This window comes from Balaenoptera acutorostrata, chromosome 2 (genome assembly GCF_949987535.1).
Source record: "Balaenoptera acutorostrata chromosome 2, mBalAcu1.1, whole genome shotgun sequence".
Classification (NCBI taxonomy): Eukaryota; Metazoa; Chordata; class Mammalia; order Artiodactyla; family Balaenopteridae; genus Balaenoptera; species Balaenoptera acutorostrata.
This window is the reverse complement of record NC_080065.1, coordinates 161,673,442-161,697,552: the sequence shown is the minus strand read 5'-3', so window position 1 is coordinate 161,697,552 and position 24,111 is coordinate 161,673,442. Positions and strand designations below refer to the sequence as shown.

Here is a 24,111-nt window from a genome sequence, read left to right as displayed (position 1 = left end):
GGGGTAGGGTATGGGGGGCACAGAGTTAAGTACGCATAAGAATGTAGTCTTTCCCATGCCAGCTCACCACGGAACCCTTTATTTTGCCCAAAAACAAAAGTCTGTGAGAAAAATGTTGTCCTAAAGGATGGTAAGACAGATGAAATTCATAAATCGCTTTGTAAAGGAATGCTAAAAAAAAAAAAAAAAATTTAAGGAGTTTCTGGTTGTTGTTTTTTTCTTTTATTATTGGTAGAAAGCCAGCCAAGAATCAGTTGGACTTACAAACATGAGTACATGGATGAATAAAAGATAGAAAAGAGAATAAATCAAAATTCTGATATATTTTACTGAAGGGGATATTTGGATACAAATTTTGTTATGAAGCAGTCCAACTATGCTAAAGTAAAGAAAGAAAAATGCAAGGGTTGTACTCGTCCTAACTGACAAAAGTGAAATAAATCACCAGGATGGAATGGTATCCAACCAGAGTTCTGGATGCTCTTGAGGACGACTATGAATTTGTAGGCAAAGTTAGATAGAATCATCCAAATAGCCCCAAGTTTGGCTCCTACAAAGGCCCTGGAGAAGACCCAATAAAATAAGATTCATTGTGGATTTGTTGGAAGTATAGGGTAGGTTGAGGGAATTTTTAATTAAGAATAGACTCAGACACTGAAGTAAAAATAACCTAATAGAAGAAACACCGTAAAGTTATAGAATCTATAGATAGCTGTATTAATTCTATATCTATAGGTAGATTCTGTATCTATAAAGAGAAATAGATATAAAACACCTGAAATTTTTTGAAGTGGTAAATAAACTGAGGCAGGAAATAATGTTTATTTAGACTTTCGACACATCTTAGACAACATTCTTCAACAAAGGCTTAAAATATTAAATCACTATCAAAAGAAATATTCTGCCCCAGATAGGAAAGTGGCTTGGTGGCAGAAAACAAAAGGAAGAAATAAGCAAAATTTCAAATATAGTTTATCTCGGGTTATTAGTGAAAACTAGTCTCATTTGTATAATATTGAAAAATGGAGCACATGGCAAATGTTCAGGTTTAGAAATGAGCAGTGAAATGCCAAGCGCCAGAGATAACCGACGGAGAGTTATTTATTTATTTAGTACAGTCCTGGCAATGACAAGGGTCATAGCCAGTATGATCCACGACATTCAAGGAAGCTCTCCACGTGCCAAACACCACCTGAGTTACTGTATGTGCATTACTTTGTTTAGTCTTCACAACTTCCTACAGAAGTAATTGCCATTTTATTCCATGAGTTTACAAGCTAGACAGTAAAGGCTCAGAGAGGAAAGTCACTTCCCCAAAGATCACTAAGGTAAGTAGGTGGCAGGAATAGTAGCTACTAAATGATAGAGCTAAAATTTGAAACCTGGCAACTGACCCCAGAATCCTTACCTACTTTGGGGGTAGGGTATGGGGGGGCACAGAGTAAGTATGCATAAGAATGTAGTCTTTCCCATGCCAGCTCACCACGGAACCCTTTATTTTGCCCAAAAACAAAGCACTGCGAGAAAAATGCTGTCCTAAAGGGTGGTAAGTCAGATGAAATTCATAAATCACTTTGAAACGTTAAAGGAATGCTAAAAAAAAAAAAAAAAAAAAATTAACTACTGCACCAATGGTTCTCAAACTTGAGCATGCATCAGAATCACCTGGAAGGTGTGTCAAAGACAGACTGCTGGGCCCCATCCCCTCGAGTTTCTGACGAAGCAGATTTTGTGGGTTCCGAATTTCTATTTCTAACAAACTGATGTTTCTGCTCAAGGGCCCACACTTGGAGAAATATGGTCCTAAGCCACAGGTGGTGAAACAAAGAAAGCAAGAGATCACCATAAGAATGGTCTCGGGAAAAGGAGAAAACCTAGGTGAAGAAAGCTGGCGTGGAATTAAGGAAAGGAGGGATGAATCATCCAGTAAATGGGGTCAAGCTAAAATCACATGGAAATTTTCCTGGGCCTTTTGCTCCCTGGGTGGGCAAAGAGTCTTCCTGGGACCTCAAACAGCCTAAAACTATTCAACCCAGCTTCGGGCACAGTATAAATTTAATGGCAAAAGGATGTCCCCACGTTCAGGATCTCTGTACTCTGGCTACCACCACAAACCTTACCCACTGACAATGCCTAGAACTCCTTTAACAGGAAACAAAACGTTTTACTTTGTAGCAAGAAATAGAAGCTTGAGAAGGAAATAAGTCCTAAAAAGTGAATATATATCGCTGTCTACAGATCTCATTCCAAATGTAAATGACTGCTTATAGATTAACCATAGGTCTAATATAACATGGCATGTCTAATATTCTTAAAATTACAAAAATTCAGTTTTATTACTTTGGAGAGGAAGCATGATGCTACATGCAAGGCATCAAATTTGGTGTTAGAAATCCTATATTTGGGGATAAATGACTTCTGACAAGTCTTTTTTTGTTTCTTTGTTTATATTTTATTTTTGGCTGCGTTGGGTCATCGTTGCTGCACGTGGGCTTTCTCTAGTTGCGGCGGGCGGGGGCTACTCCTCGTTGCGGTGCACGGGCTTCTCATTGCAGTGGCTTCTCTTGTTGCAGAGCACAGGCTCTAGGCACGTAGGCACGTGGGCTCAGTAGTTGTGGCTCGCGGGCTCTAGAGCGCAGGCTCAGTAGTTGTGGCGCATGGGCTCAGTGGCTCCGCGGCATGTGGGATCTTCCCGGACCAGGGCTCGAACCCGTGTCTCCTGCATTGGCAGGCGATTCCTAACCACTATGCCACCAGGGAAGTCCAGACATTTTCTTCATACGTAGAAAAGGAGCAGTAGGGACTTCCCTGGTGGCACAGTGGTTAGGAATCGCCTGCCAATGCAGGAGACACGGGTTCGAGCCCTGGTCCGGGAAGATCCCACATGCCGCGGAGCCACTGAGCCCATGCGCCACAACTACTGAGCCTGTGTGCCACAACGACGGAAGCCCGCGCGCCTAGAGCCCGTGCTCCGCAACAAGAGAAGCCAGCGCAATGAGAAGCCCGCGCACCGCAAGAAGAGTAGCCCCCGCCCGCCTCAACTAGAGAAAGCCCACGCGCAGCAACGACCCAACGCAGCCAAAAATAAATAAATATAAAATTAATTAATTTTTTTAAAAAAAGGAGCAGTAATTCCCCACAGAGATGTGAGGATCAAAAGGGATCCTATTTGTGAAAGCATTTGGTCAATTATAACTCACTTTTTCAATTATAAGGTGTTAGGACTACTTCGGGGAGTAACACGTTTTATACAAGCTGTTACTAGATGTGCACTGTATTCAAGTTTAGGGTGCATATTAACGTCCAGTGTCATTTATACACAAGAGATGCCTTCTAGGCTCAAGAGACAAAAGTTACAAGCGATAATCAGGCATTCATGAAGCTGGGATTTGATAACGTTTCTCCCAGTCTAAACGCAGTGGGAAAAATCCAGAACTGAAAGTGGACACAAACTACTTAGTATTTTAGGAAAGCAGGAGAGACACAACAGGATTGGGAAGAAGTATCAAGTCTATCAGAAGCTCTCAGGGACGCCTGGCGTCTACCTACAGAGGCTGCAACCAGCATATTCTTAGGACAAAACCCTAAGGTAGTGGGTGGTTTTTTGTTTGGTTTTTTGTTGCCTGAGAGTGAGCTACTGTCCCGATATCTCACTCTAAAACCTATAGAAAGAGAAGGGCTGTGTTCCTCCAGCTGTGGCACCTCAGGGTAGGGTCCTCTACCTAAGGCTCTGAAAAAGTAAGGAGGGCACAGTGCTACCTCATAGTACAAAAAGGTACGTGAAAGACCTATGTTCTCCTTCCTCTGCTGCTGGCAGGCACTAAGATGAGGAAGAGATGCTCAGAAGGCCATGGCATGGTGATGGAGGAGTCCAGTCTGGCTGCGGCACCTTCACGACCTTCGGAAAACTGTCGGCAAGCTTTCAGTAGAGTAGGTTCAGGCCACAACGTGCATATTCATCTTTCATCTGTTTAAACAAGGCACTCAATAGTAGGTGTCACTGGTCACTTCCTATTGAACAAAGCCTACAAGATTTTAGGTAAGCATCAAGACACTGATGTTGGGTCAGGCGAAGATTTCTTAGCTATGACACCAAAAAGTATATTGATAAAAGAAAAAAATAAGCTGGGCTTCATTCAGATAAAAAATAATGCATTTCAAAAGACACCATTACAAAAGTAAAGACGTGCCATGAACTAGGAAAAAATATTTGAAAATCATATATCCAATCAAGGACTTGTATCCAATAATAACACGTGTTGGCAAGGATATGGAGAAACTGGAACCCTCATGCTTTGCTGGTGGAATTGTCACATTCGAAACTGCTACTTTGAAACACTGATTCATCATGTGACCCAGGTAATTACCCCTAGGTAACCACCCAAGTGAAATTAAAACTACATGCACACATCAGCCAGAGCGGCGAAAACGTGGAAACAAACCAAATGTCCATTAATTGGTGGATGGATAAATAAAATGTAGTATATCCATACTATAGAATATTCTTTGGCAATATGATACATACTACTGCATAACCTCAAAAACATTACGCTAAATAAAAGAAGCTAGACACAAGAGACCACATACTGTATGATCCCATTTATATGAAATGTCTACAAAAGGCAAATCTATAGAGGTAAGAAGTAAATTATCGGTTGAATGGGTCTGGGGGTGGGAATGAGAGTGATTCCAAACAGGCACAAGGTTTCTTTTGGAGGGTGATGGAAATGTTCAAAAATTAGATTACATGATAGGTGCATACAACTCTACAAATTCACAGATTTTACTAAAAACCACTGAATTGCATATACTTCAAAAGAGTCAATTGTATGGCATGTGAATTATACATCAATAAAACTGTTTAAAAAATAAAGAAATTTAAAAGAGAAGTCAGGGACAGCCCTGACCCCAAACCTCACTATGAAATGTTAACATATTTACACAGAAATCTGCCACTTCTCCTGATGTCGCCCTTCCAGAAACTTGACTCTTAGGATGACAAAGAACACGAACGAAGAGTAAGAGACCTCCAAACAGGGTCTAAGATAGCCGTGGCTCATTTATGCACTTTAGACTACAGGAGAAAATGGAAGTCCTCCCCTCGCCCCTACCCAGCCTGAGATGAAAACTTAATGACGCATAGGTACAAATGCAGGGCACCTAATTTGCAGCTCGATTATCTGGTTTTCCTCAGCAGCTACATTAACTAAGTGACAGTTAATACTGAGGATGGGATCAGAAGCAAACTATCAAAGCACAGGCCTCTGGGTCTGGTCAGCCCCTTACAACTTCACACCACTGAGGGCAGGGCAGCAACGGTACCCTGGTGGCCAAAAATGGTTATGACATCTGTTATCTGAGGCTGGAAAGAGGATCAGTTTCTCAAAATGAGGTCATCAAAATGGCCATGGGTATGCACCCATTTATGATACAGGTTCTCTTGCCTCACTCAAACCAACTGAATCAGAACCTCCAACAATGATACCTAAGAATCTGCATTTTTAACAAGCCCCCTCGATGATTCTTATGTTTTAAATTTTATTGTGCACAAGAGCCCTTTACTTAGAGAATATTAGAGATGGAAGGAACCTTGATGATCATCTAACCCAAAGTTCACATACTGTAGATGAAAACACTGGGGACCAACGACGTAACATGATTTTCAAAGATCAAATAGTTCTTTAAACTCTTTAAAAAAAACAAAACAAAACTATGTCTCTAGTCCTAAAAATTGTCAAGAATACTACTGACAAAAGAGAATATAAAATGTACCTCGTAAATATTTTCTTCAAAGATTGATGAAGATAACATGCTTCATCATTTAAAGGGATATGTTTCTGCTCTCAGGAAAATTAATCCAGAGCACCTCATTACCTGAAGCTGCCAACTAAATGAGTCATCATAACAGTTAAATTATTTTTTCCTTGTTGGTATGTTCAGCTTAATTATTGCCTTTTTTCCCCAAACCTACCTCCCTTGAGAAAATGCATAGGTTATTTGACCCAAGACACCAACATTCTTACAGATCACAAGCATTAAGTCATCATTTCCTCTGAAGCCACATCTCCAGGGCTGCAAGTCATATTTTTATATTAATGCAGCCTGAATTCTCCTGTGCGTGGGTCCTAAATCATGAGCTAGCAAGAGGGAGGAGATATGGGGATATATGTATATGTATAGCTGATTCACTTTGTTATAAAGCAGAAACTAACACCATTGTAAAGCAATTATACTCCAATAAAGATGTTAAAAAAAAAAAGATTACATTCTATTGGAGGAAAACAGTCAATAAACAAATATACAAATTAATTAAAAAAAAAAAAAAGTGGGTCTGTTTCCAGGGGCCTATTTAGCCAGTGGGTTCATCACCCGAAACCTCAGGCTCCCTTTCATTATTCCTGCTTGATCCTGCCTTTTGATAATTTCCAGTAAAGCACTGTTGTCTTATTTTCTGCTTTAGACAAGCTTAAGGGAGAGTTTCTTAAGTCACTTGACCAAAATATATTTTGGAGCATGGAAAGAACATAGTTTCTTTTTTGGGGGGGGGGGGGGTTGTTTTCACAAAAGGATTACTTGGATTCAAAATCTTGTTCACTGACTTGTTAATCGTGATGTAGTGACATGACAAATTTCTCAGCCTGTTAGAGGCTTTAATTTCTTTTTCACAAAATGTAAAGAATAACACCTACCTTGCAAGGTTTTTTTGCAAAGAGTCTAAAAAACACGTAGCACGTAAAATAGATAATATATGTAATACGAACAGTGTCTATTGTATATATATAATTGTCAATGAAAAAATGTTGCCTGCCGTATCAGTAAACAAAGGATGTTGCAGCCATCAAGCCATCACATTATAGCCGCCCCAAGAGTGAACCCTGAGGAAACTCAGGATGGAAACAGGATGCCCACCATCTAGCAGTCAACTGCCACAGCCTCCCCTGATGGTGCACCCCGAGGGAACTCAGGATGAGAAAGCACAGGATACTGGCCCACATAGCTGAGGTGCATATCAAAGGAAGGATTTCAGTGAGCCCAGACTTTTGCATCTTCCCAGACACAGAAAAACACTGAAAATTCATTAACTCGAGATGTCTGGTTTTCTTTAATTAACAGGAATCTTTCGATGTTCCGATGACCTGGTCTTTGTTGCGAAAACTCCTATAGTTGATGGTTCCTTCCTCTCCTTTTTGGATCAGTCCCTCAGAGAGAGCTGAGAGGCTGTGTCCCAGGCTTAAGTCCTCAGTTTTGCCCACCCAATAAAACATATTTCTCAACTTTGAGGTTGTGCATTTTTTTCAGTCAACATCATATATATGTTAAATATACATGTATAGAATATATATACACAAATATACATATATATTAGTGTAGGGGGTAAAAACATGGACTTTTCCTTGTTATTTAACCACTCTGAACCTCAGTTTCCATTTCAGCAAAATAGACATATTAACAGGTCCTAAATCACAGTGTTGTCAGAAGGGCTAAACACACATAAAGCATGTACCCGCTGTCTGGCAAACAGTAGGAGCTCAACAAATGTTGTCCAATGGCAAGGCAGCCCTCAAGAGACCAGCGGTCAGTACGTGGTGGGTATTATGATTATTGTTCATTTCTTTCAGGGGCAATCTGGAAGCGCAGAGGCAGAGGTTTGGAGGAATTTTAGGGGTCCACACAATACACCCAGGTGGGAACAACACAGATCCCCTGAGTGGGGTTCAGGGAGCACCTCAGCAGCCCTGGCCCTTCCTGCTCTCTCAGTTGGGAGGGTCTCAATGCTGGACTTTGTATTTTCAAAAGATGGCCCGGGCCTTCTTCAGAGAAGAGGAGGTGACAGACAGCATGATGATGGCTGATGAAGGTGTGGGATGATGAGCGGAGAGTCAGCTTGTACCAGAAACATCAACACTCAACCAATGCCTGGCTCTACTTCCTCACCTGTTGATTGATGACTAGGCTTTACCTAGTTTCAGGACGAGAGTAAAACACAAGGATTCGAAATAGAGTCACAAGTGTAGAAAACAAACTTATGGTTACCAGGGGGGGAAAGTGGGGAGGGGAGAGGGACAGATTGGGAGATTGGGATTGACACATACACAACACTACCTATAAACTAGATTACTAATCAGGACCTACTGTATAGCACAGGGAACTCTACTCAGTACTCTGTAATGACCTGTATGGGAAAAGAGTCTAAAAAAGAGTGGATTATATGTCTATGTATAACTGATTCACTTTGCTGTACACCCGGAACTAACACAACATTGTAAATCAACTATACTCCAATAAAAATTTAAAAAAACACACGCAAGGATTCTCCAAAGATCTTATGTTTGGACCTGATTCCTAGATCTTCTTCTGGGAATTGGGGGTGGGAGGAGAGAGAGTGAAGGAAACAGTGGGGTGGGGCGGGGGGACGTGCATAGGGAAATGAGCGCTTCATGGTGGAAGCACTGAAGCACCACAAAAGGAGTTCCATCGATCCTGGAGAAATCCCCTCACGTCCCCTCCAGGAAAACTTCAAAACTCAGGACTGTCGATTCAGCGCACCTGAAAAAAACAGAGCAGATGGACGTCAGGACCCCGTTGGGATCCTGCAGCTCCATGGCTGCGGCCCCAGCAGTTTTTGAGGGCAAACAGCTTACTCCAGAGTATTGATCCAGCCACAGCAAGGTGCAATCTGCTTTAAAAAAAAAAAAAAAAAAAAAAAAAAGTCTGTTTGAGAAATAGACCCACAGACACAGAAAACAAAATTTCGGTTACCGAAGGGGAAAGGGTGAGGGGAGGGATAAATTAGGAGTGTGGGATTAACAGAGACACACAGATATATGATATATGTAAAATAGATGAACAACAGGGTCCTACTGTAGAGCACAGTATTACTGTGCTCAATATTACTCAATATCTTGCAATAAACGATAATGAAAAAGAATCTGGAAAAGAATATATATATACGTATGTATGTATACGTATGTATGTGTGTATGCATAACTGAATCACTTTGCTGTACACCTGAAACCACCAACAATGTAAATCAACCATTCTTCAGTTTAAAAAAATAATTTAAAAATAATTTTAAAGTCTGTGTATGTACAGCAACCCTACCCCGTCAAGCCGGGAAGACGAACAGCAGTTAAGTGTAGACAGAGGCAACCCACCACATTGTCCCCAGCACGCAACTCCAGACATGGTCAGAAGCCTTTTACTGCCTGAGAGTTTTAGCACATGAGGGGGAAGCTTTTCAACTCAATTAGCATTCAATGGTCCTGATGCTCAATCACAGGGATCAGCTGGGAAGTTACTAAAGCCATTACCAGGGGCTGGAGTCGCCAGCTGAGTTTGAAATGTCAGTGCCTTTCCCCTGACACCACCTCCCCTCTTCCCACTGTCCCTCCCAATCAGAGGTCCTGATAATTTGGTAACCTTTCACAACAGCAGGCAGTCATCCTTCAGTCTTGGGATCAGGGACTTTGAAATACCCAAGGAGTCAATTACAGCTTGGCTCTGTCCCTGGGAAAAGAAAGCAGCATCCGAGAGGTGGAAGGAATTGGGGTCCTGGGCAACGCGGGCACGTGAGTTCCGAGGCGCCTTCTCCCAGATGCTGCCTGCATCCCACCAAAGCTTCCGAGGAGACCACAGCCTGTAGGGGTAGAAAGAAGAGCCTGGGAAGACCCAGCTCAAGGTTGCTCTAAGCAAAAGAGAATATGAATGGAGAATTGTCTCGAATTAGAGGAGGATTGCAGGAATGTAACCCTTTGTATTCTAAAGATCTGACAGTGAATTGGTAGGTAGGTAGGACCTTGGCTAGTTGTTAATCAATACCCATTGGCCCTTTCTCTTTGCTGCATCCAGATTCCCTTCGACAGCCCCCTTGCCTCTGGGTGGGGCCCTGGAACGAGCCCTGACCAGTGGACCATGCGCAGAAGTGGCTCTGTCCTCTCTGGGCAGAAGAGGCCAAGAGCGTGCGTGCCTTCTCCAAGCTCCCTTCTTCCAGCGCCGGGGCTCGGAGGACCTGAGGAAGGTGACGCCACAACGTTGAAGGACCCGGAGTCCCTCACATCTGCAAAGAACAGAGTCTCCCACTCCAACCCTAGCCAGTAAATCGAGCAAGAAAGAAAACTTGAACCTGTATGGATGAAGAATGTCGCCTGCCCTATCAGTCAACAGAGTGTTGCAGCCATCAAGCCATCATCAGCCATGGCAGCCATCCCCGATGGTGCACCCGGAGGGGATTCAGGATGGAGAAAAGCAGGATGCTGGCTCTAGAGAGTTCAAATGCACATCAAAGGAAGGATTCCAATGAGCCCAGACTCCTGCCTCTTCCCATACACAGAAAAATGCTAAATTCATTGACTTGAGATGTCTGGTTTTTCTTTCATTAACAGTAATCTTTTGATGTTCCGACTACCTGGTTGTTTTGGGGTTTAACGTTTTGTTTTGTTTTGTTTTTGCAAAACTCCTATATGTCCTGGTTCCTCCCTTCCCTCTTCAGTGCAATCTCTCAGAGCGATCTGACACTGCCTCCCGGGCTTAAGTCCTCAGCAAGTCCACCAAAAAAAAGATGATTCTCAACTTTTAGTTGTGCATTTTTTTCAGTCAACACCTGCTAAGCCACTGAGATTTTAGGTTGTTTGTTAGTACAGCTACCATCAGTTATCCTGACTGACAAAATGACATAATCAGAATTACAAACAAAAATATCCATCATATATATATATATATATATATATATATATATATATATATATATATATTTATAAACAACAAAATAACTGAATTAACTGTCCAAAAAAGGGAGCTGGTTAAATAAAGGATGGTACACGATACAGCCGTTAAGACACGTCTTTGAAATGATGCTAATGACACAGGGACACGATAAAAAGTGAACTTATTGTTTTTTATACTGCAGAGTAGTAACCAAAAAGTAATTGTAAAATAATTTAAGTACTTTGCTTAGAGTCTTTGAAGGGGATTTATGGATCACAGATTTTTTTTTTTTAAATTCTCCCTTTCTCGTCTTACCACAGCACTTGCTCCCACACTTCCTTCTTCAAATATTCGTGCACAAAATCCCCGCCACTAGCCTACTTACCTCTAGCCTCCCCTTCCTTTTTTCCCCAATACTGTACCCCCAAAACTAAAGGACAGTCCACCATGCAGAAAAGGAAGAATAGGTGGGAGGAGGGTAAGACTGCTAACAGTCATACATCAACAATGCTCACCCAGAACCTCTGGCAAAAGGAACTTCATTTTTCTACATCTTTCCAGAATCAGAATCTCTTGCTCACCTCTGGCCCAGGCTCAAAGGGAGCTCTTGTCGTCAGAGAAAAATTAAGGAGTTCTCCACTGCCTGTGAAAGTAACTGAGGATGCTTTCTGATACATTGCAGGCACGGAGAGAGAGCATGTTTAGCTTAGTCAAGGCCTCTTTTATGACATGGAAAGAAAAGAGGTCAAAGTTACATTAAAATGAAGAATCAAAGAGTTCTTTGATTTTTGAAAGAAATCATTAATTGCATGACTTTTGATCAGACTGCATGTCTTATCAAATCTGGAGCTCATACTTGCACGTGGATGAATAATACAAGAGTCCCCACAAGATCCCTCTTCCTCTGCAGCCCCATGTTTTTCTCCCTTTGGCTGGTGACAGTGGTTTTGTTCCTCTACGTGAGTTGGATGGGTTGGGAATGTGTCACTTTGAAAAGAAGATGCCCTAACACCTCTCCATAAAAAAGGCAGAGTTCTGGTTACCTCAGCCCTCCCATCCATTCTGGGCACCCACTCAGGGCTCCAAAATGATCTTGTTGGCTGGGCCTTCACAGTAGATAGGTGTGAATTAAATGACGAAGCTCTGGGCTGCGTCAGACAGAGGGGGCAAATCATAGTGTCTGATAGGACAGGTATTTTGCCCGTTTTTAAATTTCTACACGATGGGGGATCCTTTTCTAGGTTGACCCATCTGGAAGTTGCTTTCCCCCCCCCCCTCCCCCGCCCCAGGTATCAAATTCAGCCTCAACAGAACATGGGCCCTCAGAGATGCCACAAACATAGAGACCCCAGAATGAGAAAAAGGAGAGCGCTGTAAACCTGGATCTCAAGGAGGACAGAAACAGGCATTTTGCAGACAGCATGAAAGGAAAGCACAGAAAATGACTCCACTTAAAACAGAATTTTGAAAACAAAAAACAAAAAAACAAAAAACAGAATTTTGAGCTACAACAGCTCCGGGGACTTGAATTCTCTCCAGTTAGTAAATACATAGTTTGCACCATCTTACCACAGAATAATCTGAGATAAGATGAGAGACAGGGTACTAAAGATCGACAAAACCTAGATTTTGAGTGAGGAGGACTCTGAAATGGGCAAGAATAGAGACATCTGCACTCAATACAAAAAGCTGAGAGTTTTGTCCACCCTTGTGAGGAAGGTATTAAGAACCTCAGTAAAGGGGCTTCCCTGGTGGCGCAGTGGTTGAGAATCTGCCTGCCAATGCAGGGGACACGGGTTCGAGCCCTGGTCTGGGAAGATCCCACATGCCGCGGAGCAACTGGGCCCGTGAGCCACAACTACTGAGCCTGAGCGTCTGGAGCCTCTGCTCCGCAACAAGAGAGGCCGCGATAGTGACAGGCCCGCGCACCGCGATGAAGAGTGGCCCTCACTCGCCGCAACTGGAGAAAGCCCTCACACAAAAACGAAGACCCAACACAGCCAAAAATAAACATAATAAATAAATAATAAATAAAAATTTTTTACAAAACACCAAAAACATAAAATCTGGAAAAAAGTTGAACACCTATATACGCCCTGCAGACTTTACATTTAGTATTTTGAAGAAAAAAAAAAAAAAAAAACAAAGAACCTCAGTAAAAATGACTTCGAGTCTTCAATTACTTACTCCTTTTCTTAGTAAAAGTGGAGGGAGATAAACCACCTTAGTAATCGTTACGGATAATATCCGGACTATGGGTGTGTCACTGGCGATCTCAGAAAGTGGGTCTCTCTTGCCCTCCTGGGGCCCCTGGGGCTGTGCCAGCCCACCGGCACGCCCCATGTGGGGTGTCTGCTAGACTAGGGCATGGGTGGGGAGGCCCAGGTGTGAGGGGCCAGGTAGAGTACCTCTGCCTCCCCCCTGATCTCCTCCACAAAACTGCCCCTCCTCCTGAAGCCTGACCCCCAAGTCACACGTTCCTTATCATGACCTCACTGGGTAGTGATGACCTCACCGGCCTTCTAACAGTTTCCATGGCCGCGTAACTGCCAACGTGCTGCCCTGAGAAACTTCCCTGACAGTTCTCCACCAGATACCAATCTCTTTGGTTGTCTGAGTGAGAATGTGTGACTGGATCGTCTATATTAACTCAGACCTGTGCTCTGTTCCATGGGTGGGCAGTGCGGCAGGTACACCGAGACCGCCCGGAGGCATGGTGTCCACACAACCTCACCTGGCTGCCTCATGTTCCTGTGGGGTTTGCCCACTACGTATACCTGAGCGCGTTCCCAGCTGTAAGTAATACCAGTGACCTGGGACACCTTCAGGGACCCACAGTGCTCACTGCTGAGGACAAGTGAAAGGTCATCCCTGGACAAGTGTGCAGGATGGTCCTGATCTTTATAAATGTAGCTTCCCCTTTGGGCTACAGATGCTTCCATTCAGACCCTTTCCTGATTGGCCTCTTAGCAAAAGACAAGTGCATTTTTGTTGGCAAATGGTAAATGGAGCAGTTTGAGGAAGAGGGCCACTCTTGAAACACACCTTCAAACCCAGGCACCTCTGTGCTGTCATGGAGACATCTCTATCGGTGCCCTCACACACATCCCATCCTGAGCTGCTGAGTACTGGGGGAGAGGGTGGTGCCATATTGATGGGAAGACCGGAAGCACCAAGAGGGCTGTTGAAGTGCTAATGAGACTGGAGGGCTGAGGAGATGGTGTCCCAGGAGGCTGGGTTGATGTGAGCCTAGACTTGGTACCCAGAACGCGGTTCTCAGTCTCCTGATCACTCTGCCTCAGTACTTGGCCTTGTTCTAATCTACATAAAAGTATCAGAGGACTAGAGTTCAGTGTGGTCGAAACAGGCAGTATAAATGGGGCCCAAGAGGGGTTGCCAAGGTGGGAGGGGTTCTTCACCAATTTATATTAGATTATTTTTTTCCAAAACTTGAAAGACATTTCCATTAAAGCCTCAGAAGTGACAGACTGCAAGAAATGTTTTCTCTGTTGTGGAAGGGAGAGATGGAGAGGCTCACGGTTGCAATGACTTTCGGGTTCTACTGTTTTCCCTGGAAACGGTGAAGAGACTTCCTCATGTGCTGCAGCCGTAGGCTCTAGGAATTGCTTTTGCAGCCAGTGTCCCTTCTCTAGGGACTCACAGAGGTGATGGGCCAAGGCTGTGTTTTGGATGTCAAGTCGATTAAAGGTCTTCAGCCAGAAACTGGGAGAGACATGAGAGAGGGAAATTCTGGCAGGAGGTTGTGTACAGCGGAAATGACTGATCAGTTCTGATTTTCTTTGCAGCAGCAATGGCTCCCGTTTCTCCCCCTACCCCTGGCCACTACCATGTCCTCTACCGAGGGTGTGGAGAAACGCAGTTGGGCTGGCATGGGGAGACATACTGCCTGGCTGGTGGCTACCGGGCCTACGGGGATGTTCCTTTGGCCACGCCAGCAAAGGTGGAAGCAGAGAAGCCAGTCCCCAGACATGCTCCCAAGAGAAAGCGCGCTCCGGAAGAGTCAGACGAAGACCTGGGTTGCCCCAGACCCAAAATCCGGCGATTGGAGCATTCATGCAGCTTCGGACTACAAGGTGCTTTGATTCTCAAGCAGGGTGGCCCAACCTCTGGGCACATTCCCTCTGCAACAGCCCCAGTAAACGAAATGTCCCATCCTTACTTTCTCAAGGTCGGCAACAGGGAGTCCCCTCCTAAAGAAGGTTCTCTCGCATTGCCACTCTCTCAAAGGCTGCCCCCAGTGTGCTTCCCACCTGTGGGCCTGATCAGCCTAAGGGCAGAGTTGTCTCTTCCCTTCTCTGAGTCGGACCAAATCGTCTTAGTAACACCTCTTCACAGTGGTGACCGTGCGTTTCACGGGGGCTGCTGCTGAGCCTTTATCTCATCCTTTCATGGTGGAGAGAGGGAGGATTATAATGATTTTTACTTCTAGGGGAGAGGGTGGTGCCATATTGATGGGAAGACCGGAAGCACCAAGAGGGCTGTCGAAGTGCTAACGAGACTGGAGGGCTGAGGAGATGATGTCCCAGGAGGCTGGGTTGATGTGAGCCTAGACTTGGTACCCAGAACGCGGTTCTCAGTCTCCTGATCACTCTGCCTCAGTACTTGGCCTTGTTCTAATCTACATAAAAGTATCAGAGGGCTAGAGTTCAGTGTGGTCGAAACAGGCAGTATAAATGGGGCCCAAGAGGGGTTGCCAAGGTGGCAGGGGTTCTTCACCAATTTATATTAGATTATTTTTTTCCAAAACTTGAAAGACATTTCCATTAAAGCCTCAGAAGTGACAGACTGCAAGAAATGTTTTCTCTGTTGTGGAAGGGAGAGATGGAGAGGCTCACGGTTGCAATGACTTTCGGGGTCTACTGTTTACCCTGGAAACGGTGAAGAGACTTCCTCATGTGCTGCAGCCGTAGGCTCTAGGAATTGCTTTTGCAGCCAGTGTCCCTTCTCTAGGGACTCAGAGAGGTGATGGGCCAAGGCTGTTTTGGATGTCAAGTCGATTAAAGGTCTTCAGCCAGAAACTGGGAGAGACATGAGAGAGGGAAATTCTGGCAGGAGACTGTACAGCAGAAGTGACTGATGAGTTCTGATTTTCTTTGCAGCAGCAGTTCCTTTGGCCACGCCAGCAAAGGTGCAAGCAGAGAAGCCAGTCCCTAGACATGCTGCCAAGAGAAAGCGCGTTCCGGAAGAGTCCGTGCTCCACAACAAGAGAAGCCACCGCAATGAGAAGCCTGTGCACAGCAACAAAGAGTAGCCCCCGCTCGCCGCAACTAGAGAAAGCCCATGCACAGCGACAAAGACCCAACACAGCCAAAAATAAATAAATAAATTTAGTTTTTTTAAAAAAAGAATATATTCATAAGGGTTGAAGGCATAAAACTGAAGGAGATAAACAGACTAAATAAATCAAGTTTCAAAAGATTCTTAAAGATTAGAGTCATTGGCTGAATTTAGCAAAGTAAAATGTAATAAAGAACAAACAATTTTAACACCTATTAATATATGCATGGTACATAACACTTCATGGGTTCCAAGGTGCTTTTATACACATTACATCATTTAACAACCCCCCCCAAAGTAACTATTATACCCTGTCTACTGAGGGTAGAGGAAACTGAGGGTTAGTGAGTTTTCCCAATACCACATTTCAGGGAGGGCCAAGAACAGAACATTAATCACCTTCTAATCATCTCTCTTGCAACTAGATCCAAAATTCCAAAGAGTACAAGTATGGAGGAAAAATGAGTGTAGAAAAACAACTGCCATCAGAAAAATTAATCAGGGCAAGTAAGAATAATGGGAGGAACAGCAATATTTCACCGAGGAAAATAAGATTTGGGGGCTGTCAAATATAGGCTCCCAATATCTAAAAAATCATCCTGCTGAAGGAGGATTACACTTGTTCAATACGGCCCAAGCTAATCTTAACCAGCAAATACGATAAGTAGCCAAATTCTGGTTCAAGGAAAGAGGGTCAAAACTGTCCAAGCCATTCATGCATCTTAATTGGACATATCTGACCATAAGCTGAATAAATCCATTTGCCAGACTTTGTAGGAAATTTTCATCAAACGAACAGCTGGGCTTTATCAAATGAGACTCTACATCTGCATCAGACATTGTTTCAAAATATACAAATAAACTTCTAGAGGAAGGTGGTTCTAATTTCACAATTATAAAATTAGGAATGAATTTAAAGTAAAACACAGGAAAAAGTCTTTCTCAATGAAGATAGATATGTAGGTACAGAGAAGGTTTTTTCTAGGCTTTTTTATTATTCATAATCAAACAAAAGGAAACATATAAAGTATATAATAAGCACCCATGTACCAGCAAATTAAACAGAAGTAAATCTGCCTCCAGGTATTTTAAATATATTTCAAATATAAATATGTATCTATATGTTATGAAGTATGTTAAATTACACACAAACGCATTACCCATCGTAAGAATGAGAATTACCTGAACTACTTAAGATACTCATATATTCTTCCTTATCCCAACCCTCTTCCCTTCCCTACCTCCAGAAGAAATAACTTTGCTGAATTTTTATCCTAAATATTCCCTTGCCCTAAAACGAAAAGAATAATATATTCCACTGTGTGACTATACCATAACTTACTAACTCAATCATTCTGTCAGTAAACATTTGCAAAGTATTTCCTCAGTTCTGTTTTGGTTTTTTCCTTAATCCAAACAAGGTTACTATGAGCATTCTTACATACATCCTGGAGTTCATCTACAGTATATGTATCTGGCAGGGTACCCTTATGTTTAGTAAGTGCTTTCCAAAATAGTTGTACCTATTTAAAAACCCAACAGCACTGTGTGAGAAATTCAGTTGCCACATTTACCAACACCTGATACTGTCAGACTTCTTAATTTTTGCGAACACAGCTTACAATGCTAAGTATAAAATGGTTTCTTAATCTGGTCTTATTTTACATTCCACTGATTACAGTGAGGGTACATAACTTTTCATATTTATTTGCCATGTATATTTCCTCTTATATAAATTTTATTAACACATACACAGGTTGTACGAAAACATGCATCCTGACCTAAGATACGGGTGCATGCATAAACACCAAAGCAAGCGTTTATTTCTGCGAGAGAATGGAGGGGAATACTCTCAAGAAAAGATATGCCAAAGAACTTTGACTCTGTTTGAAATTTTACTTCCCAAGTTGAGTAATTACCATTACTTATTATGTTATTCTCTATGCTTTTTGAATCTCACAAATAATTAAATTATAAAATGTAAAAAGATAATATAAATGCATGGTCAACAAGCAAGCACCCAGTGGACTTCCCTGGCTGTCCAGTGGTTAAGACTATACTTTCCAGTGCAGGAGGTACAGGTTCAATCCCTGGTCAGGAAGCTAAAATCCCACATGCCTCGCAGCCAAAAAACCAAAACATCAAACAGAAGCAATACTGTAACAAATTCAATAAAGACTTTAAAAATGGTCCACATCCAAAAAAAAAAAAAAAAAAATCTTAAATAAAAAGGTACACTTTAAAAAAATACAGGGCTTCCCTGGTGGCGCAGTGGTTGAGAATCTGCCTGCTAATGCAGGGGACACGGGTTCGAGCCCTGGTCTGGGAAGATCCCACATGCCGCAGAGCGGCTGGGCCCGTGAGCCACAATTACTGAGCCTGCGCGTCTGGAGCCTGTGCTCCGCAACAAGAGAGGCCGTGACAGTGAGAGGCCCGCGCACCGTGATGAAGAGTGGCCCCCGCTTGCCACAACTAGAGAAAGCCCTAGCACAGAAACGAAGACCCAACATAGCAATCAATCAATCAATCAATTAATCAATAAAAAAAAATAAATCTTTAAAAAAAAAAAAAAAAAAAAAAAAAAAAAAAAAATACAAACAAGCAAGCAGCCAGGACCACTCTTGAAAAAGTGTTCAAAGGAGTTCTTGGGGAACCAAGAATTAAATGAAATGTAAACCTTGGGAACAGGTAAGCCATGGTGCTACAAACAGTGGTAAACATTAAATTCACTTAAACACAGAAATAAAGGCTAAACAATATGAATCATGATTACAGAAAAGACTTTTTCCCCTTCGAAAAGCAACACAATGTAAATATGAAAAGCACTGTGGACTCAGCAAAAGACAACAAAGCTTACCAACAAAAATCAGGAAGGGGGATTATAAACAAACTAAGTATTTTTCATAAAAAGCAGTCAAAGAAACAGAGGCAGATAAATGGAACAGACCAGAAACAGGCCCAGATTTAAACGACAATTTATTTTTGGCATTTCAAATCAGGAGGAAAAAGGTAGATTATTTAATAAATATTATAATGATGACTGGCCACATAGAAAAAGAAAAAGCTGAATCATTAAAGCCAATATATAAATTTTATAAAACAATTTTTAGGTATAAAGAAAAAAGAAACTTTAAATGTACCAGAAGAAAGCATGCGTGAATGACTTAATAACCTTGGTGGGCATAAGGACTTTCTGAGCATGACTGAAAATTGAGAGGACACAGAGGAAAGGACAACTAAATTTGACACATAAATTCTAAAACAAATACCATAAAGGAAGTAAAAAAGAAAATGACAAACAAGAAAATATATTTGCAAAACATGAGGAAAGAGGCCAATTCACTTACTAGGGAACCCCTATAAATCAATAAGGGAAAAAAATAAACCATCTAACAGAAAAATGTAGAAACGACATGAATATGTAGCTTCAAAACGAAGAAAACCCTATGAAAAAATGCTCAACATGCACTCAAATTTAAATAAATATTAAGCAAGAAAGTAGATATTTTTGGAACTTCCCTGGTGGCGCAGTGGTTAAGAATCCACCTGCCAATGCAGGGGACATGGGTTCGATCCCTGGTCGGGGGAATAAGATCCCACATGCCACGGGGCAACTAAGCCCACGTGCCTCAACTAGAGAGCCCGTGTGCTGCAAACTACAGAGCCCATGCGCTCTGGAGCCCATGCGCCACAACTAGGGAGAGAAAACCCACATGCCACAACTAGAGAGAAGCCCGCGCGCCGCAACGAAAAGCTTGTGCGCCGCAACGAAAGATCCCATGTGCTGCAACTAAGACCTGACGCAGTCAAAAACAAACGAACAAACAAAAAGCAATATAGGGGAAGTTTCCACAAGCTAAACATAGTCTAACCATATATCCAGCCATCATGCTCCTAGGTATTTACCCAAATGAGTTAAAAACTTGTGCCCACACAAAAACCTGTATGGGAATGTTTATAGCAGCTTTATTCAGAATTGATAAAAATTGGAAGCAACCAAGATGTCCTTCTGCAGGTAATTACATAAACAAACTATAGTACATCAGACAGCAGAATATTATTCAGCGATAAAAAGAAGTGAGTTATTAAGCCATGAAATGAAATGGAGGAATTTTAAATGCATATAGTAAGTAAAAGAAACAAGTCCTGGAAAGGGTGCATACTGTATGATTCCAAATACATGACATTCTGGAAAAGGCAAAACTGTAAACAGTAAAAACATCCGTGGTAGCGAGCTGGGAGAGCGATGAATAGGTAGAACACGGAGATCTTTAGGCCAGTGAAGATACTCTGTATGACGCTGTAATGGTGGATTCATGTCATTATACATTCAGCAAAACCCACAGAACTGTACAAGACAAAGAGTGAAACCTACTGTAAGCTACAGACTTTAGTTAATAATAATGTACCAATATCGGTTCATCAATTTTAACACATGTACCACACCAATGCAAGATGTTAATAACGGGAAACTGTGGGCAGGGAGTAAATGGGAAAATGCCCTAAAAATAAAGTCTGTTAATTTAACAACAACAACAAGAAAGCAATAGGGGGTATCTCAAAGGCATAGGGAAGGGAAGAGCCCGGCGGAAGGTGCTCGGCTGGGGGTTGTAGTTAAGGTGGGACAAAACCAGGTGACAAGCAAGGAGGAAGGGGGAAGGGCCGCACCACAGCAAACACAGCACTCGTGTGGCCAGGGCGGGGCTGCTGACCCCGTGCTCCTCTTGGGGAGCTCACAGCGAGCCATTTGTTTGTGTTCTCCGCACTCACGCATTCTCCAAGTCTTGGGAACTGGAACATTTCTCTCTCCCGGCTCAGAAATGATCAGTGGAAAAGGAACTAAAACAAGTACCTCATTATGTGTCAAGATTACTCTGGGAAAACTGTGGGCTGTTGACTGAACTGCTTCTCTTAATCGGCTGGTGCTCTAGCTTTAAAAGTTCCCAGGAGACAACCTGAAATCCAGAATCTTCTCAAAATAGAAAAGAGTGGGGGAAATTCTGAATACATCACCAAACAGTAAGAGCCTCAAGCCTTTGGAAAGAGCCTAAAGGCCAAAAGCAAGACCTGCAGAGCTCTGTCCACACTGGTGGGTAACCTGGTGATTATCTAACAAATTCAGCATGTGTCTACCAGAGTTCCAGAAGAGTGAGAAACCTTGGGATTCGTCTGAGTTAGAACAATCTTTGATTACAGCTGAGTCACCTCTGTGTTCTTAATACAAGTAAGACCTGGGGTCTTTTCACTGTGTCTATTCATGTGATAAATGTCGCCCTCCAGTGTGAAATGGAAGGACGCCCTTGTTCTGTGGGGAAGACAACTGTGGAAGAAGGAGCTATGAGTACGGAGAGAGCCACCTAGAATGCCCCCTCCAAACCCGTCGGCAGAAGGCCTCTTCCTGGGGGCCTCTAACAGATCCTGAATGCTGCAGAAACCCCAGAGGCTTGGGATCCGGGACCTTCCAGGAACTCAAGATCTCTCTTGCTGAGGTCCTTTCCATCATCACATGGACCAAAGTCTTCACCAAAGCCTTTGTGCTTCTCACCGTCTTCCTTACCAGGAAGCTCCACACGCCAGCCAACTATCTCACTGGCTCCCTGGCCAAGACCAATCTCTTGGCTTTCATCTTGGTCATAGCCATCTGCATCACATATACCATCACCCACACCTGGAACTTTGGCCAAATCCTATGTGACATCTGGCTGTCTTCTGGAATCACGTGCTGTGTGCATCTCTGCATCACTGCTGTGGACGTGTACCAGCCATCACCAACATCCTGTAGTACAACAAACGCCAGATATGCGGCCTCCACAGTCACCACTGTCTGGGCCATTTCATCTCCATCCTGGCGCTCTTCTCCCAGATCTCCTACATGATCTACTCCACAGATGGTGCCTTCTACAGCCTGTCCGTGCGGCTCATCACCTTTCACACGGCCTCCGGAAGCCACCATATCACCACAGCCCAGCTCATCAGAGTTCACTCTGCTCCCTCAACCCCCAGTCTCGCACTCAGCCAGCTCCCCTCTGTCAACCACCTGAAAATCAAGCTTGCTCATAGAATCCTGGAGCAAGGGGATGTTTGCACCTCAAGAAAGGAAAGCCATAATACAAATAACTATAGCTCTCTTGAGAACCTTTAACTGCCTCTAAACTTACTGTGTTTTCTGGTTTATTTTATGTGGATCCAAAAATTAAAGCTATTTCTATTTTATCAGCAAACAATGGTCCAGGAAACACATCACGAACGTTGAGTCTAATGATGTTAGTGCAGCAACTTCTACAACAAAATAAGTAGGCAGAAAGCACTGAAGGCTCTAAGCACTGAAAATGACAGGTATAGAGGCATTATCTTAAAAGAAGCAATAATAATCTAAACCAGTTTGGAAAGTACCTGTGCTACCTATTTGATAACTGTTTTAAGACAAATCAAAGTCTATAACATGACAAATTAGTGAGGCAGCTAGTGTACTAAAAAGAGCACAATTACCGGCCCTCTAGAGCCTACTCCACTGGCCCTCCACGGCGAAAGGCAAAGAGACTAGACAAAGCATAATACATGTCATATTTGTATGATGTCCTGTAGTGTCAAAAAGCTTCAACACATACTACTAATTCTCCCAACAGGAAAGTTGTTGTCATGGGAAAAGCTGCATTTTGGAATAAGACCAACCTTGTGACAAAACCTGAAGCTACCACTTTTTTAGCTAAACAAATTTGTACAAATTTGAACCTCCCTTATGATGTAATATGTCTCGGACTTTGTTGGTTTGGGGCTTGTTTTTGTTTTGGGGGCGGGAAAGGGGAGCATGGGAGAATGGATACCAAGGTATAAAAGTGTTTTATTAGTGAGTACTGAAATAACTTAATGGATTGGGACTTAACATTTTTCTATTTCCTTTAAGAAATGGGAGAAGATAGTTCAGAGTATATTTTGTGAAAATTTTGTTTTAGCTGTACCTCTAAGCATGTATACTATACGTTGACACAGATGAATGTAACATATATTTCTTATTATGTGTCATGGCCTAAAAATTTAGCCACTGATTATAACAGAGCAATCAAGATCTAAAATCCACTACCAAAAAGTTGCAAGGATTAAACAAGATTACAGATATAAAGTGGCTAACATAAGTGCTGCCACTCTATTTTTACAAACTATGATTATTCCAGGATAATGAGGCATTATTTCTAACTTCAAACCCCTGTTCACAGTTATTAAAAACTTTTTTTAATGTTTATCTAGTTAAAAATAAAACGTGCATTAGTTTGAAACAACCTTTGGGTTCTAACCAATGTACTTGTGACTTGGCAAAATCCACCAACATTACAAATGCATATCCTTTCACCCAGCAATTCTACTTTAAGTAATTTACCTAGAAATATACTTCACATATGAATAAACTAAATATGCACATTTTTAAAATGCAGCATCATTTTACATAACAGCAGAAACTTTAAGCAGACTGTCCATCAGTGGAAACCTTGTAATAAACCGTAGCACATCCACACAGGTGCTGTTGGTAACAATGAAGAAGCCCCGGAAGAAGTTTCAAAATATATTAATGGGAAAAAAGGAAAGGAAAGGAAAGGGAAATAAAGGAATGGTAACATTTGTGTTTAGAGAAACATTTTTGCTTTATATGGATTATGCATAAAATGTTTATGGAAGAACACAGAAAGAGGTAAACAGAAAAAAAGAGAATACGTATTTGCCTGTGTATATGTAAACTGTGCCTGGAAGCGTATACAAGAAACGGGTAAGGGGAAGGGAGCAGTTGGGGGTAAGGTGAGAAGAACATATGTATAAAAATGTAAAGCAAAGTAGCATCCACTAACAAGATACCACAGTCACCCATCTAGAGTGATCAAATTTTTATGTCTACTCATTGAAAGCAAATGAAAACCAAATTAACAGAGGACAAATATTGAACATGGTCCTCTGTACACAAAAGAAAAGCTGAATTTGAGGTTTAGTGAAGAGAGTTTTATTCCTTGGCTATTGTTAGAGGTTAAAAATAAACTGGGACAATGTCAAATATTTCTGATCTATCCCCTCGGTGGAGAAGAACAATAAATACCAGTGTCTACTGTAACTATTATCTCAAAG

General features: G+C 42.3%; 1 protein-coding gene across 1 annotated transcript in view; it reads right to left on the bottom strand.

Moving 5' to 3' along the window:
• Positions 1-6,314: 6,314 nt before the first annotated feature.
• LOC130707186 (ELKS/Rab6-interacting/CAST family member 1-like) overlaps positions 6,315-24,111 on the bottom strand; it is a 39,202-nt gene continuing 21,405 nt past the window's right edge. Inside the window, exon 6 of the mRNA XM_057540408.1 lies at positions 6,315-8,547. The gene's annotated coding sequence lies outside the window, so the exon portion shown is untranslated. The remainder of the gene's footprint in view (positions 8,548-24,111) is intronic.